At 36.5% G+C, this 15305-nt stretch overlaps 1 protein-coding gene across 1 annotated transcript in view; it reads left to right on the top strand.

The window, feature by feature from the left end:
* The window catches only part of LOC122688522 (eukaryotic translation initiation factor 4 gamma 2-like), a 137938-nt gene that overhangs the window by 111222 nt on the left and 11411 nt on the right, over positions 1-15305 (top strand). The gene's annotated exons all lie outside the window — the stretch shown is intronic.

Raw genomic sequence — 15305 nt, 5'->3', positions numbered from 1 at the left:
GGTGATTCTGAGAACAAATTCTAGATGAACATGGACCTGGGTTCCATAAGAAATTCATCATTATTACTGTCATCATCATTACTATTATTCTTGCATCTTTCCTTGTTATTATTTATAGTGGTTGGTGATGCTCTTCATTCTAGCATTTCACTCTTGCATATATTCATATATTTCATCTATGTTTTGCTGAAATATTCACTTTCTCAGTAAAGCTTGCCCTTAATAAACCTACTTAAGATTGCAAGCTTTTCTCTTGATGCTGACATTCTGTGTCTTTTTCTTCTGCTTGATTTTAGCTCATAACCTTTATCACCATCTTCAAAAATAATTCACTGTGCATTCTATTTATTTATTTATAATTTATCTTGCTCAATTAACACATAAACTCCTGTTCCAATAATTTTTTGTCTTGTTAATTACAATTTTTCAGTATACAAAATAGTACCTGAAAGTAAGTACTTAATAAATAATAGAATAAAATTTTTAAAGTAATCATTAATGCTGAGCTAAAGATGCTTTCTTCAAATAGTTATTTATGTGGCCAAATAAGGTGGCTCATGCACTTAGTAAAATGCATCATTCATAATGTGTTTCCCTCATGCAACTCTATAAAGAACAGCAATTTTCTTGGTTCAAAATGTTTATCATTACCTCTTATCCTCTTACTGAAAAGAGTGTGTTCCTTCTTCCCAAGCTTGGGTGGAGGAAAGTGTAGATTAGTCAATAAAACCCAAGTGATGAATTTAAAGGGCTTCTGGATTGAGTTGTTGCACATAGTCTTCATTTGGGTTAAAAGGTAAAGCCAAATTCTACTATGTATTGATAGTAACTTAAAGAGTCTAGAGGAGAACCCCTCCCTCACCCAGGGGAAGAGAAGGAGATGGCACTGATCATGAAGACAAACCTGGCCTTGCTGCCACAGGTAGAGATTTTTCCATGGTATGAGCAAACCCTAAGGCTGTCTCTTATGTGAGGGTGATTTTTTCTTTTTTTGGGGGGGTGGGGGTCCTAATTTGAAGACTTCTTTTTTCTCCTTGCTCTCAAACAGATGCTGCAATGAGACAGGCCTAGACATATACTTAAAAGTCAACTTAAAAGGCAATGTGAGCACCATAATGGAATATCTGAGGTGGCGGCTTAGGATACTTTTCTTCCAGTTACTAAATTTAAAACTTACATGAATCCAGAGGCCGGAGAGGTTCTACAAACACACACAGTAGCAGCAAGGAATGATAATATCCATTTGAGAGTGAATGAACTGCTTGGATGCATCCTGATTCTTTATTATAATTTTTTTAACGTTGACTCTGCAAAGCACATCTTTGCATGAATTGTAGCAGTAGGTTTGGAAAATTTGCATATGCAACCTCTCTTTGGCCAGAAAGAAAACTGCCTGTAGGCGAAAATCATGGGAGACCAGCCAATGCATCAAAATGCTCCGGATTGAAGATAGAGGGACCGGAGTAGTCCTTACAGATGAGATCACAAATGTTCCCGCCAAATTCTTCAGAATACTAGACCCCTAGCTGGTTGAGGGCCAAAGATCTGACTAGGTATATAGTATGTTAAAGGACCTGGGGAATTCTCTGATCCACTTTACCAGCAGCTGAAGTGTAGGTGGCTGCTCAAGGATTAGGGGATTTAAAGTGCTAACACATTTTGTAAAACCAAGTTCTAAAACCAAATAAAATGAAATGTCCAGGCTTTTGAGTTATTGTCTGTTTTTATTTATCTATGTCTCATGGCTCTATTATTGCACATCTTTCATCTCTATGTGATTCAGTGATCTACTTTGATTCAGCTGGAATTTACTGGGTGCCAATATGTTCAGGAAGCAATCCAAGCTACTATGGAGCGGAGGGTTTAAAAAATTCCATGTGATTAAATGTGGTCTCATATGTAAAAACTGTAATATTTAAAAACTATTTGAGGGTGAATCTAAACAATACTGTGCTATAACATAGTTAGATAAAAGGTGTGGAAATGTCAGATAAAGAAAAACTAACAGTGGATGAATTAGGGAGAGAAGATAGAGGGAGTTGAGAAAGCTATATCAAGGCTTCTTGACTAATATTAAGAAACATCAGATATATTATAACTTACATATCACCAGATATGTGACCTTTCGCCCAAAATTATTTTCTCTTTGTCACTACTGTATTGTGTAATTACTTTCATTGTTATTTTCTCCTATATCAAAAAGCATAGCTATGTGATGTATATTAGAAAATGAAAAGCATTAACTAATATCCCCTCAATTTTTTCCTTTGATTTCAAATAAGCAGTGAAACCAATAATGCGCAGTTTCATATGAAGCAGTAAGAATTATTTCCAGAAAATGCATACTTAATCTGTTATAACAAATAATTCCAGAAAAATTACTTTCCATCCCACTTAAACTAGTTACATAACTGTGATTAGCATAGTATTTCCTCCCCACTCACGATCACCTTGTTAAATCATCCCTCAACTTCAGCTAATTGCTTTAATAATCTCTCTGGTTTCACAAGTTAGATTCTTTTACATTTAAATCACCTGGAAACAAAATGTTACACTTTGAGTGTTCTAAATATGCCATTAATTGGATCTTTAAAGTCCACAATAAATATGGCATCTCCATTTGGGATATTAATTTGGGTGGCATTATCATGGTGCTTGATATGCAGTTGATGTTGAATTGTTTGATGTTGAATTGTTTGATGTATGGTCAGAAGGATGCCACAGAGCCAAACATTTGCTTCATTGGATGCACATAAACTGATCCTATAGAAATATGATTTGTCTCAAAGCTGAAATATTGGTAACTTTTTGAATAGTTATAACAGGCATCATTTATTAAATATTTGCCTTGTGTTACTCGTATCTTTGTAATCTTTGTAATAGCTTGTTTGGTTTGTTTATAGTATATATGAGTGCTCAAAGTCTAAGAGAAATTATGGATCTTGTATAATGTCACAGATAAAGAACATAAATGATAAAAGTGAAAATCCTAAACCAGATCTATATAAATAAAAACCTGTGCTGTTTCATTTCTTTCCTTGTACATCACTATGGTAGGCAAAATAATGGCCTCTCAAAATGTTCCATATATTAACTCCCGGAACCTATGGATATATTTTATGTCAAGGTTGCAGATGGAACTAAGATTGCTAAACTTCAGGTATTAAAATAGATTATCTGGATGGTCCAATGCAATCACAAGGGTCCTTAAATGGGAAAGAGAGAAGAGGAAGAATTAGGACCACAGGGATGCCATTAATGTAAAGACAACTAAACATTACAGATTTTGATTATTAGAGAGGGCCACGAGACAAGGAACGTGGGCAATCTTTAGAACTGGGAAAAAAAGCAAGTGGATTTTCTCTTAGAGCTTCCAGAATGTACAGCCCTATCAACTCTTAATTTTGGCCCAGTGAAACCCATTTCTGATTTTGGGCCTCCAAACTGTAAACTATGAAATCTGTGTTGTTTTAGCCCACTACACTTATTGTACTTTGTTACAGCAGTAAGCCAAACTACTACAACTATTTTGCTTCTCCAAAGACGCAAGAGACATTCTTTTTTGCCTGACAGAAACCAGCATGTGAGGAAGGCAATTGAAGGTACATGCATGTCTGTTAAATCGTGTCTGTCTCTTTGTGACCCTAAGGACTAGAGCTCTCCAGGCTCTTTTGCCCAAGGCATCCTCCAGGCAAGAACACTGGAGTGGGTTGCCATGCCCTCTTCCGGGGGATCTCCCCAACCCAGGGCTCCAACCTGTCTCTTACATCTCCTACACTGGCAGGTGGTTTCTTTAACACTTGTGACCTGGGAAGCCCGAAGGTATGTAGGAGAATCCATCTAAATGAGGGTGGCAGGCCTACTGAGAGACAAGAGCCAATAGTAAGTTTGGAAATGAAAGATGTAGTTGGGAGTTGAATGCCATGAACCTTAATCATATTAAATGTTGGACAGTTACTTGCTTAATGAATAAATATAATGCTAAATGGATGAAAAACCTGCAGGCCAGTAGCGAGTAATATTTCATCAACCTTACAGAAACATAATTGCCAATTTTAAAGGTGAAGATGGTATCCCATTGTTTCAATGTGAATTTCTTTGATTACTAAGTTCAAAGTCTTATAATAATTTGCTATTTGTATATTTCTTTTGTGAATTGTCATTTGATTACCAGAAATGTAAGGACTTTAATTTCAATTTTGTAAGCTCTTTAGAAAGTGTAGCTAATTAACCTTGTATTTGGCATAAATTCCTTTGCAAATATAATTTTCCAGTTTGTTGATTATCTTTCATATGTGTTTATAATACCTTTGAAGTACAGGCTTATTAAATATTTTTCAGTCAAATCCGTAGGGTTTTCACCTTTGTGGCTTCTTCCATTATTTTCATATTGTAATCCTGCAATTTTCTTTAGAATAATATATAGATGACATTTACTATTTTTTTAAATAACTGATTTAAAAATTATAGAAGCATTTGTTAAATAATCTTTTCCTTCTCTGACAGTTCTTATGATACTTCATTTAAAAACATTACCTTTGATATATACTTGGGTTTCCTTTAAAGCATTTATTTTATTTCATGACCCTATTTCTTTATTCTGTGTCATCATTTTACTATGCTTAAAATTACTGTAGCTTTATATAGTTTCCAAATCATTTGTAGTACCGAGTCCACAAGTCTCATTGTAACAACTTTGCTGCTTTAAAATATTAACTTAATTTTAATCTCTTAATCACATGAATATGAGAATTTTTGTGTTTCTTTGTAATATTTTGTTGACATTAGTTTTAAAGTATAAATGGACTTTTGAAGATTTGTGATAATTACATTATTCTGCTCAGGAAGCCTGGTATGACTTTCTATTTGTTTACTTGTTTGACTTTTGTTAAGCATGTGTAATTATTATTTCCTCTGCACAATTGCCTTGCTAAACAGTTTAAATTAAAGTATTCCAATTTCATAATCATGTTGAGGCTTTTTTATTAGATCTCCAAATTAGTTATTACCATATATGTATACATATAAATAATTAATTTGTATCTATTTACTTTAAGTAATTTGCTTTGTTGAGATAGGTTACTAATTGTAATCACATCACAATTTGTAATCACAAATTGTCATTACAATCTTGGATTGTTTACCTCTAAGAGAAAAAGTTTCTTTGTCTTTTTAAAAATTTATACCAATTATTTCTTTTTCATGTTGTAATTCAATGACTATTGCTTCTGTATAATACCAAATAATAAGGAAAATAATAGTTATCTTTCTCTTACTACTGAGTTTGGTGACGGTGTTTTATTTTTGCATTTAATTTCAAGAAATTAAATTAAATTAAATAACGCATTGCAATAGTTAAATATACTATTTTTAGACGGAAGTGACTATTCTATCACTAATTTAGTTAGGTAATCATTGCCATGAACAGATATTGAAGGTTTAGTAAATTTCACATCTAGAAACTATTTGATAGCTATCAATTATCTATTAATATGGTATTTGATAAAAAGGTTATTCTAATTCCTTGGCCACTGCTTTATTAATTATAATCTTATGAACATAGTTACTTTTTTTCTCAATGATTCAAAGTCCTCATTCAAAGCTTCCACTGTTGCTGTCTAGTGTGGATAGCTGATCAATCCTTCCAGAATAGACCCTATATTATTTCACTTTTCAAATTTGTTTAATAATTGTTTGTGTATCTATTATAGTTTGTTCTACACTTTTAAAGAGAAATTTTTCTGCTGTAGGCCTAAAAGTTGTCCTGTTCCATCTCACAGACAAAAATTCTGTGACAGCAATTCTACTACTGACTCAAAAGGAAGAAAAAAAAAAAAAAAAACTGACCACATGAAAGAAAGCAGCCAGAGAAAGCAGGAGAGGAGATGTTGAGGGCAGCAGAAAGCTGGTGATGGTAAGAGAGGGCTGAAGAACAGTATTCAAAAGCAAGGTAGAAGAGTTTGTTTTTATCATAAGCAGTCCTCTCAGTCACAGCAAGGAAACACAGGTTTTGTGCCGCCTAAAATTATTCATGTAGCTTGTACCTTAAACCAGTTCTACCGAAGGGATGCAAATAGAAAAAAAAAAGATAATTTTTTGCACCCTACTGTCTTTTAAAGAGCTCAATGTGGCTAGTGTTTTTCCTGCCCCAATAGATGACTCTTCAGGAATCTTGAGATTTTTGATTACTTGTAGGGAGTACAAATGGAGAAGGAAATGGCAACCCACTCCAGTATTTTTGCCTGGAGAATCCCAGGGGCTTCAGAGCCTGGTGGGCTGCCATCTATGGGGTCGCACAGAGTCGGACACGACTGAAGTGACTTAGCAGCAGCAGCATCAGGGAGTACAAAATCCTAAGATGACTTTAAATCATAAAACACGATTTCAAATTAGAATGTTATTTCTTGTTTAGTCATCAACACTTTCCTCACACAGATGAAAATAAGCATCCAAAGAAGGACAGTCAGCATCACATTTTTATATCTCAAGTCCTCCCTTAGACTTGACCTGTTAGCTTTGCACTTCCTGTGGCTGAGATTTCTTTAAAGCTGACTCTTCTTCATTTGGGTGATTTGAGATCAGAATGTGGGTACTCTGGTATCTCCTCTATCCCATCTGCGAGTGATCTCTCCCACAGCATATCCTTGTTTCTTTTTTGTTGGATGTTTGCAAAGACTTCTGCAATGACTAAAAATTCAGTGTCCTACCTCTTCTTGCTAGGGTTGCATTGCCCTAGGCAGCTGCGCTGGGTAAGTCATAAACTGATCTTTTGATGGCTATTTTTTTTTTTTTTTTTTGGTTGGGATTAAAAATCCCTACACTTGTCTTTCAACTGCAGAGTAGTCTTATAATTTATAAAACTTATTGCCTAGAGTTTTTAAGGATCTGCTATCCAGGTTTGAGAGGAGGGATCCATGCCTCCCAAAGTTTTACTTTGTGGAGCTATGGGCCTCACAGCAGAGAGTTTTCTGAAGACAAATCCATTCTATCCCACCTCTCCAATCTGCTTTCTTCCTCATCCTTTAATACCCTCAATGGTAATGGAATAGAGGGTGTTGACTAAAAAAAAAAAAAAAACACAATGTGAGGGTTGTGCATTAAGTTTTATTTGGGGCAAAATGAAGATTGCAGTCCAGGAGACAGCATCTCAGATAGCTCTGAGAATCTGTTCCAAAGAGGCAGGAGGGAAGGTCAGTATATATGTGATTTTGTGAAGGGAGAGTACATACAATCAAGCACTTATCTTCCCAGAAGGCTTCTGCTAATCTCAGGAAGTTTTTGCTAATCACAGGGAACAGTTGTCACCGTGAAGGATTTTGGTGTTTTTCTAGATATGAGGAAATATAAGAACTGGGTTCATAAAATTGGTTGCTGAAAATATCTATTTGAAGACCTGCCCTGCCAAATTTTCCTTGAGCACAGAGTGCCTCATTTCTGCTCTCCACCCTGAACTCCTTTCAGGGGATGTTGAAAGGTCAGCAGCTGCAGCAGCACTTGATTTAATCTTCGTATTAACAGAGGTAGATGGCAAATGCCCATGGCAAGTGCCAATTTGTAGCTAACAGGGGGTTTCAGAGTCATCTAAATTGAGCAGTCTGTTTCACAATTTCTGTTGATATTCAATATCTGCCACATTAGGATCTCAGCGGGAATTTTCATTTTAATGTTGTACTATAATCTGTATGCTCAGTCGCTTGGTCATGTCTGATTCTTTGTGACCCAATGACTGTAGCCCACCAGGCTCCCCGGTCCGTGGAATTTTCCAGGCAGGAATACTGGAATGGGTTGCCATTTCCTCGTCCAGGAAATCTTCCCGACCCAGGGATCAAACCCATATCTCCTGCGTTGGCAGTTGCATTCTTTACCACAGTACCACCTGGAAAGCGCTAACATTCTAATATCCACATCTTAATAGGGGTGAAGACAGATCTTGTACTCATCTTTTGCTACCTCCAAATACTTTTATTTCTGCCCTGCTGCTGCTGCTGCTGCTAAGTCATGCCTGACTCTGTGCGACCCCATAGATGGCAGCCCACCAGGCTCCCCCGTCCCTGGGATTCTCCAGGCTAGAACACTGGAGTGGGCTGCCATTTCCTTCTCCAAGGCATGCATGCATGCTAAGTCGCTGCAGTTGTGTCCAACTCTGTGTGACCCTGTGGACAGCAGCCCACCAGGCTCCGCTGTCCACAGGATTCTCTAGGCAAAAATACTGGAGTGGGTTGCCATTTCCTTCTCCATTTTTGCCCTAAATCATATTTATGAGTTTAAAACTCTCTTCCATGTGGTAGATTTCCATAAATGTTTTTTCCCTCATATATCTACAGTTGTGTTGGTTGTAGTTATAGAAAATGTGATGCTACAATATATTTCTACTCTAGATATCATAGGTCTGAGTCATGTCTTTTCCCTTAAGACTTTCAAGAAAATACCTCAAGTTCCATGTTACACAAGTGGGGAATTCAAAATGGAAGAAAAGGCAATAGTATTACCATGTCTTGGGAGACATTAATTTCCTTTTTGCCAATTGAAGGGAAAAAAGAAAAAAAAAATAAAACCACTCATTTGAAACTTACAAATCAATATGTATGAAAATGGGCCAGACTCTAGAGGATAAAACTATTTTATTTCATATAAGTTAAAAAATATGTTCTCTTGTTTATTTAAAGTTGGAAGTCATTTTTTAAAAAAATAAGAATATTTCTCTGCATTAGGATTAGAATGAAAATTACAGAATATTTTCCCTCAAGACATTCTTCTGAGAAATTAAACTTCATGAACAAAGTGATTTCATTTCTCATCGTATTTGTATTTCACTGAAATTCAATTGTCATTTCTCTCTTCCTCTTTGTGGAATATCTACAAAATCTCTGTTAGTCCATTTTTCCTCTCAATTGCATTGATTTTCACACTTGAGCCATATTTTTCTTTTTGAATAAATGTCTCTTCACAGCACTCACAGATAGATCAATGATTTCCTCCTTCAAAAACCAATGGTACAGATGGTTGAAAAAATTAACTTTTTTTTCTTTGACAGGTATCTTTGGCAGGACACTGAATTTGCTTTTGACAAAAAGTTCCTTTAGGAGCTGAACGTGTAGAAATTTGGCTTAAGTAAAATAAAACCTGGAACCTTGGGGAGCCAGTGACCTGGCATAAAATAGAGAATGATGCTGGGTCTCTGAAACTTGGTACAGGGGAAACACATCCTAGAGCTACTATCTCAAGGCCAGGCCACTCATCCATCTTCAAGGGTTCAGACTAAAGCAGTCCTAGCATCCCATAAACATGAAAATAGTGCATTTGGCTTGAGAATCTTGAGCAAATTTTTTGGCCTTGATGAAATTCTAGTAGGTTTGAAACAAGATCAGGCACTTTGAGCAAGAAACCTGAATACAGAGGCTTTGATTTACATTCTTCTTTTCTTGCCTAAAGTTTTACTATTTATTTTCTGCTATACCTCCTTGTGAATACTGATTCCTACTTTTAAGGAAATCAGTCCTGAATATTCATTGGAAGGACAGATGCTGAAGCTGAAACTCCAATACTTTGGCCACCTGAGGTGAAGAATGGACTCACTGGAAAAGACCCTGATGCTGGGAAAGATTGAAGGCAGGAGGAGAAGGGGACAACAGGGGATGAGATGGCTGGATGGCATCACCAACTCAATGGACATGAGTTTGGGCAAGCTCTGGGAGTTGGTGATGCACATGGAGACCTGGCGTGCTGCAGTTTATGTGGTTGGAAAGAGTTGTACACGACTGAGCAACTTAACTAACTAACTAACTTCTTAAGAAAGTAGGAATAACATGGTCTGTGTATCTTCAGAAAGGGAACCCCAGATAAGGGTCTCAAGCTTTGTGTGTCTGCAGTTATTTTGATCTTAGAGACAGTCAATTTTTCAGAGATCCTGGACAGACCAAAGCACATTAAAATTGAATTACATTAAAATCACCATAATATAACTCAGTTTTAAAATGCATTTGTCTGTCCAGAGTCTCTAGAAAATTGACTCTAAGGCCAAAATAATTGCAGACACACAAAGTCCAACCACTATTGGAAACAGTATGGAGGATATTAAAAAAGCTAAAAATTGAATTGCTATATGATCCAGCAATCCCACTCCTGGGCATATGTCCAGAAAAAATGTATAGTTCAAAAAGATACATGCACCCTTATGTTCATAGCATCACCATTTACAATGGCTAGGACATGGAAGCAACCTAAATGTTCACAGACAGATGAATGGATAAAGAAGATGTGGTACATATATACAATAGAATATTACCCAGCCATCAAAAATGAAATAATGCTATTTGAAGTAACATGGATGGACATAGAAAGAGGAAGACAAATACTGAATAATATCACTTACAAGTGGAATCTAAAGTATTATGCAAATGAACATATTTACAAAACAAAAAAAGACTCACAGATATAGAGAACAAACTTCTGGTTGCCAAGGAGTGGGGTGGGAAGAAAGGGTTGGGAGTTTGGGATTATCAAACTATTATATATAAGATGGATAAACAATAAGGTCCTGCTATATAGTGCAGGGGATTATATTCAATATCATCTGGCAATCTGTTATATAGATATCATATATAGATAGATATATGTGTGTGTATATAAATGCATATATATATATGTATATATATATGCTGCTAAGTCATGTCAGTTGTGTCCAACTCTTTGTGACCCCATAGATGGCAGCCCACCAGGCTCTCATCCCTGGGATTCTCTAGGCAAGAATACTGGAGTGGGTAGCCTTTCCCTTCTCCAGGGGATTTTATAAATATATATATATATATATATTTAAACACACACAGACACACACACACATATATACAACACATATAAAATCAGGTCACTTTGTTGTACAGGTGGAATTAATACAACATTGTAAATCAACTATGAAGTGAAGTGAAAGTCGCTCAGTCGTGTCTGACTCTTTGTGACCCCATGGATTATACAGTCCATGGAATTCTCCAGGTCAGAATACTGGAGTGGGTAGCCTTTCCCTTCTCCAGGGGATTTTCCCAACCCAGGGATTGAACCCAGGTCTCCTGTATTGCAGGCAGATTCCTTACTAGCTGTGCCATGAGAGAAGCCTAAATCAACTATAATTCAACAAAATTTTTAAAAGAATTAAAAAGTTACCATAACTAAAATAAAAATACACTGCACAAATTTGAGTATGTATTTCATTAAGTGTAGATGTATGTATACATCCACAAAATAATCGCCTTCATCAGGTCTGTGACCATTTCCATCACTCTCAAGATTCCCTCCTGCCCTTTTGTAACCTCTCCTTCTCACCTCCCCTTCCTCATGTCCTCAGACAGCCACTGATAGACTTTTTCTCACTATTGATTAATTGTATTTTCTAGTTTTATATAACCATAGTCATATGATAAATATTGTATTTTGTCTGATGATTTAATTCAGCACTAAAATTTTGAGAATCTCCCATATTTTCAAGCTTATCAATAGTTTATTCTTTTGTACTGCTGAAAGATATCTCATTTTATGAATATGCTGCAGTCTACTTACGAGTAACCTGTGCATGAGCATTTTACTTTTTCTAGTTTGGAGCGATTACAAATAAAACTGCTTTCTGTTAAATATCACTATATGACAATTGCTCTTCCAAATGCCTTGTTTATTTTGTGGTGACATCATGGATGTGGGAGGGAAATGAAGTGTGGTGAAGTCAGTCTGTGTTACTCTGTCTTAAGCAGAGTTCCATGTAGAAATTTTAAAATATTACTGAGTACATTTTTAATGGGCAGTTGGCACTGTTCAAAAATTCCCATTATTAAAATGTATTGATTCATATGTTACATGACTAAAATAATGTGTTTATCAAACTTTTTGTTTTCCTCTGAACACAGAAGATGGTTGCAGTTCCCAAACTTCTTTGCCTAGAGGTGATACATATGACTTGTTTTGATATGAATTGAGTAGAAGAAATGGAACCCATTTTCAGGTCTGGATTCCAGTGATCTTCCACAATCTACTGCTTTATCTGTTACACACATACATGCAGCTCAAAGCAAAGTTCTTTGAGATTGTTAAGACTCATGGTAGAAGGAACTCAGATTTGCGCTCACTCAGGGAAGACACCCAGAGGGAATATCACCACTGAACTCTGATCGAATGAGCTACAGATGCATACTATAACACAGCTGGGTTTTGTTGCTAATGCATGACATAACCTACTCTCACTAACATGTGGATGCATTTGGACACTGACTGTTATAAAACTATCATTCTCAGTAACAGTGGAAGTGAATTTTTCCTCAGTGAGTAGTGGTAACAGTGGGAACTGTTTTAATTGTCACAACAGGGGAATGATATTCCTGGTATCTAGTGGGTAGAGCCCAGAAATGCTACACCCTAGAGAGGGAACCCTACAATGTACAGGACAGTCTCCCTCAACAAAGGAATGTTAAGCCCAAAATGTCAATCATGCCGAGGTCAAGAAATCCTGATGTACAAGTATGCATATTAACATTAAATAACACTATATGTTTCTCAAAGTGAAAAAGCATTTCTCGAAGTGACAAAGTATTCTGAATACAGTTGAGGGTCTATAAGCACATAAGATTGGGTTCTGTATCATATGCTGTGTGTTTTCAGGTGAAACAAGAGCTGAATACAAAAGCAACAGACTGGAATATCAAAGAGCCTACAAACCTTCCATGGAAGAAGATAAATCCTTTTATAATTACAATATAAAATAATTTATGCTAGATATATTTAAAAATATACTCACAGTCTCAGCATGCACAGATTGTGCCGAAAATTATTCTGCTGGAAGAATTCAGAAAAGTCCTTAGAGCTTTATAAATGGGTCCAGTTTAGAAATAAGAAGCTATTAGGAACAATCCTGCAAACGGAGGCACAAGCATGGGCAGCCTGAGAGTGGAAATGCTCAGAGAAGAGGAAAAACAGGTGAGGACGGCACTAAAAGCCAAAGCCCCAAGGAGAACGTGCTTAACAAGGACGTCTTGAAGTCTTCACGGTGTTGTAAGATGAAGCAGCCAAGAAAATATGAAGGAATTTAGCATGCTCTTACAGTAAAAATGGGAGCTAAATTATGAGCTAGAAAAATTCTTCATCATAAATGGGAATTAAAATTTTCAACTTTTTAGAAAATTAGAGTATAGAAGATGAAAGAAATGACAGATGATGCCAGAAATCAGAATATTGAGAGAGATAGACATTGAGTAAGTAAGCAGAGATAAAATCATCCAGAGAATGTGTACCTAGCAGAAAAGATTGGAGAGTAGAGGAAAGATGAAAAATATAGTAGAGAAGGTGAAGAATATAGGAAGACACGCAGTATCCTGAATATTACATTCTGTACTTCTGCTTGATTTTCCAGACCTCTGGGTACTTCCTCCATGTCTCTTGCATAGATTCTTGCCTGGGGTTCCTTTGCTCAAGTTGTCCCCTTTTCCTAGAATGCCTTTCTCCCTTCTCCCTGACTTGTCTTAACATTATTTTTTTAATTCCTCCCACAGGAAGGTTTCCATAAACGCCTTTCTTCAGCTCAGTTAGCTATTTCTCTTTGGAGTTCCAGAATAATTCATTTTCTGTGTGGGCTCTGTGCCTCTTTGGCACAGTGGCAACTCCCCCACAGTATCTGGGGTCTCCATAGGATCACCAGGTAAAACTAAAAAGGAGTTTAATGCTGGGAAAACTGCCTATCCTCTTGCAAAAGAATAAAATTGGATCTTTGTCTTACACCAAATACAAAAAACAACTCAAAATGAATTAAAGACTTAAAGACCAGAAAGAGCAAAACTACTAGAGAAGAAACAGGGGAAAAAACATTTCTTGACATTGGCTTGGGCAATGATTTTTTTTTGGATATGATACCAAAGATAAAGGCAACAAAAGCAAAAACAGGCAAGTACATTGTATCAAATTAAGAATCTTCTGCACAGCAAAAGGAACAATCAGCAGAGTGGGAAAACCACTTACAGAGTAGGAGAAAATATTTGCAAACTATTTTTCTGATGAAGGCTTAATATCTGATTTACGAGGAACTAAAACAACTCAATAGCAAAAACTAAATAACACTCATTAAACCCTTAAGAAATATTAAACCCTTAATAAACCCTTATTAAAAAGTGAACAAACGATCTATATAGACATTTTTCAAAAGAAGACATACAGAAAACCAACACACATTTGAAAAGGTGCCCAAACATCACCAATTATCAGGGAAATGCAAATCAAAATCACAGTGAAAGTGAAGTCTCTCAGTCGTGTCCAACTCTTTGCAACCCCATGGACTGTAGCCCACCAGGCTTCTCTCTCCATGGGATTTTCCAGGCAAGAGTACTGGAGTGGGTTGCCATTTCCTTCTCCAGGAGATCTTCCGGTCCCAGGGATTGAACCCGGGTATCCCACATTGTAGGCAGATGCTTTTTACCGTCTGAGCCGCTGGCTACTTTCAGAAACACAAAAATAACAACTGTTGGCAAGACTATGAAGAAAAATAAATTCTTGTGCACTGTTAGTGAGAATGTAAGTGTACAGCTATTATGGAAAACAGTACAGAAGTGCCTCAAAAAAATTAAAAATAGAATGGCCATTTGATCCAGCACCTGGAGAAGGGAATGGCAACCCACTCCAATATTCTTTCCTGGAGAGTCCCATGGACCAGGAGCCAGGCGGGGTAGTCCATGACATCGCAGAGAATCAGACACTACTGAGTGAGTAACACAACAATGATCCAGCAATCCAACTACTGTGTGTATATATACATATATATACAAAGAAAATGAAATCAGGGTCACAAAGAGATATCTGCATTGTCATGTTCACTGCAACATTATTCTCAGTAGCCAAGAAATGAAAAGAATGTAAATGTCTGCCAGTGGATGAGTGGATAAAGAATGTGTGATGCACACAATGAAATATTATTCAGCATTAAAAGAGAAGGACATCCTGATATTGTAACAGTGTGGTTGAACCTGGAAGGTATTATGTTAAGTGAAATAAGCCAGACACAGAAAGATATGCCCTCACCTACACGTGGGATCTAAAAGTACTTGAACTCACAGAAGTAAACCAGAATACGGGATTCCAAGGGTTGGTGAGTGGGGGAAATGGGGAGATGTTGGTCAAAACTTTTGTCAAATGACATCATATTTTTCAAAGTTTCTGTTATTCAAGATAAATAAGTTCTACAAATTTAATGCGTAGCTTGGTGACTATAACTAACTATACTGTATTGCACACTTGAAGTTTGCTAAGAATTTAGATCTTAAGTGTTTGCACTCCCCTCTGAC

Source organism: Cervus elaphus, chromosome 33 (genome assembly GCF_910594005.1).
Source record: "Cervus elaphus chromosome 33, mCerEla1.1, whole genome shotgun sequence".
In the NCBI taxonomy this organism is placed as follows: Eukaryota; Metazoa; Chordata; class Mammalia; order Artiodactyla; family Cervidae; genus Cervus; species Cervus elaphus.
This window is presented reverse-complemented; position numbering and strand designations above follow the sequence as displayed.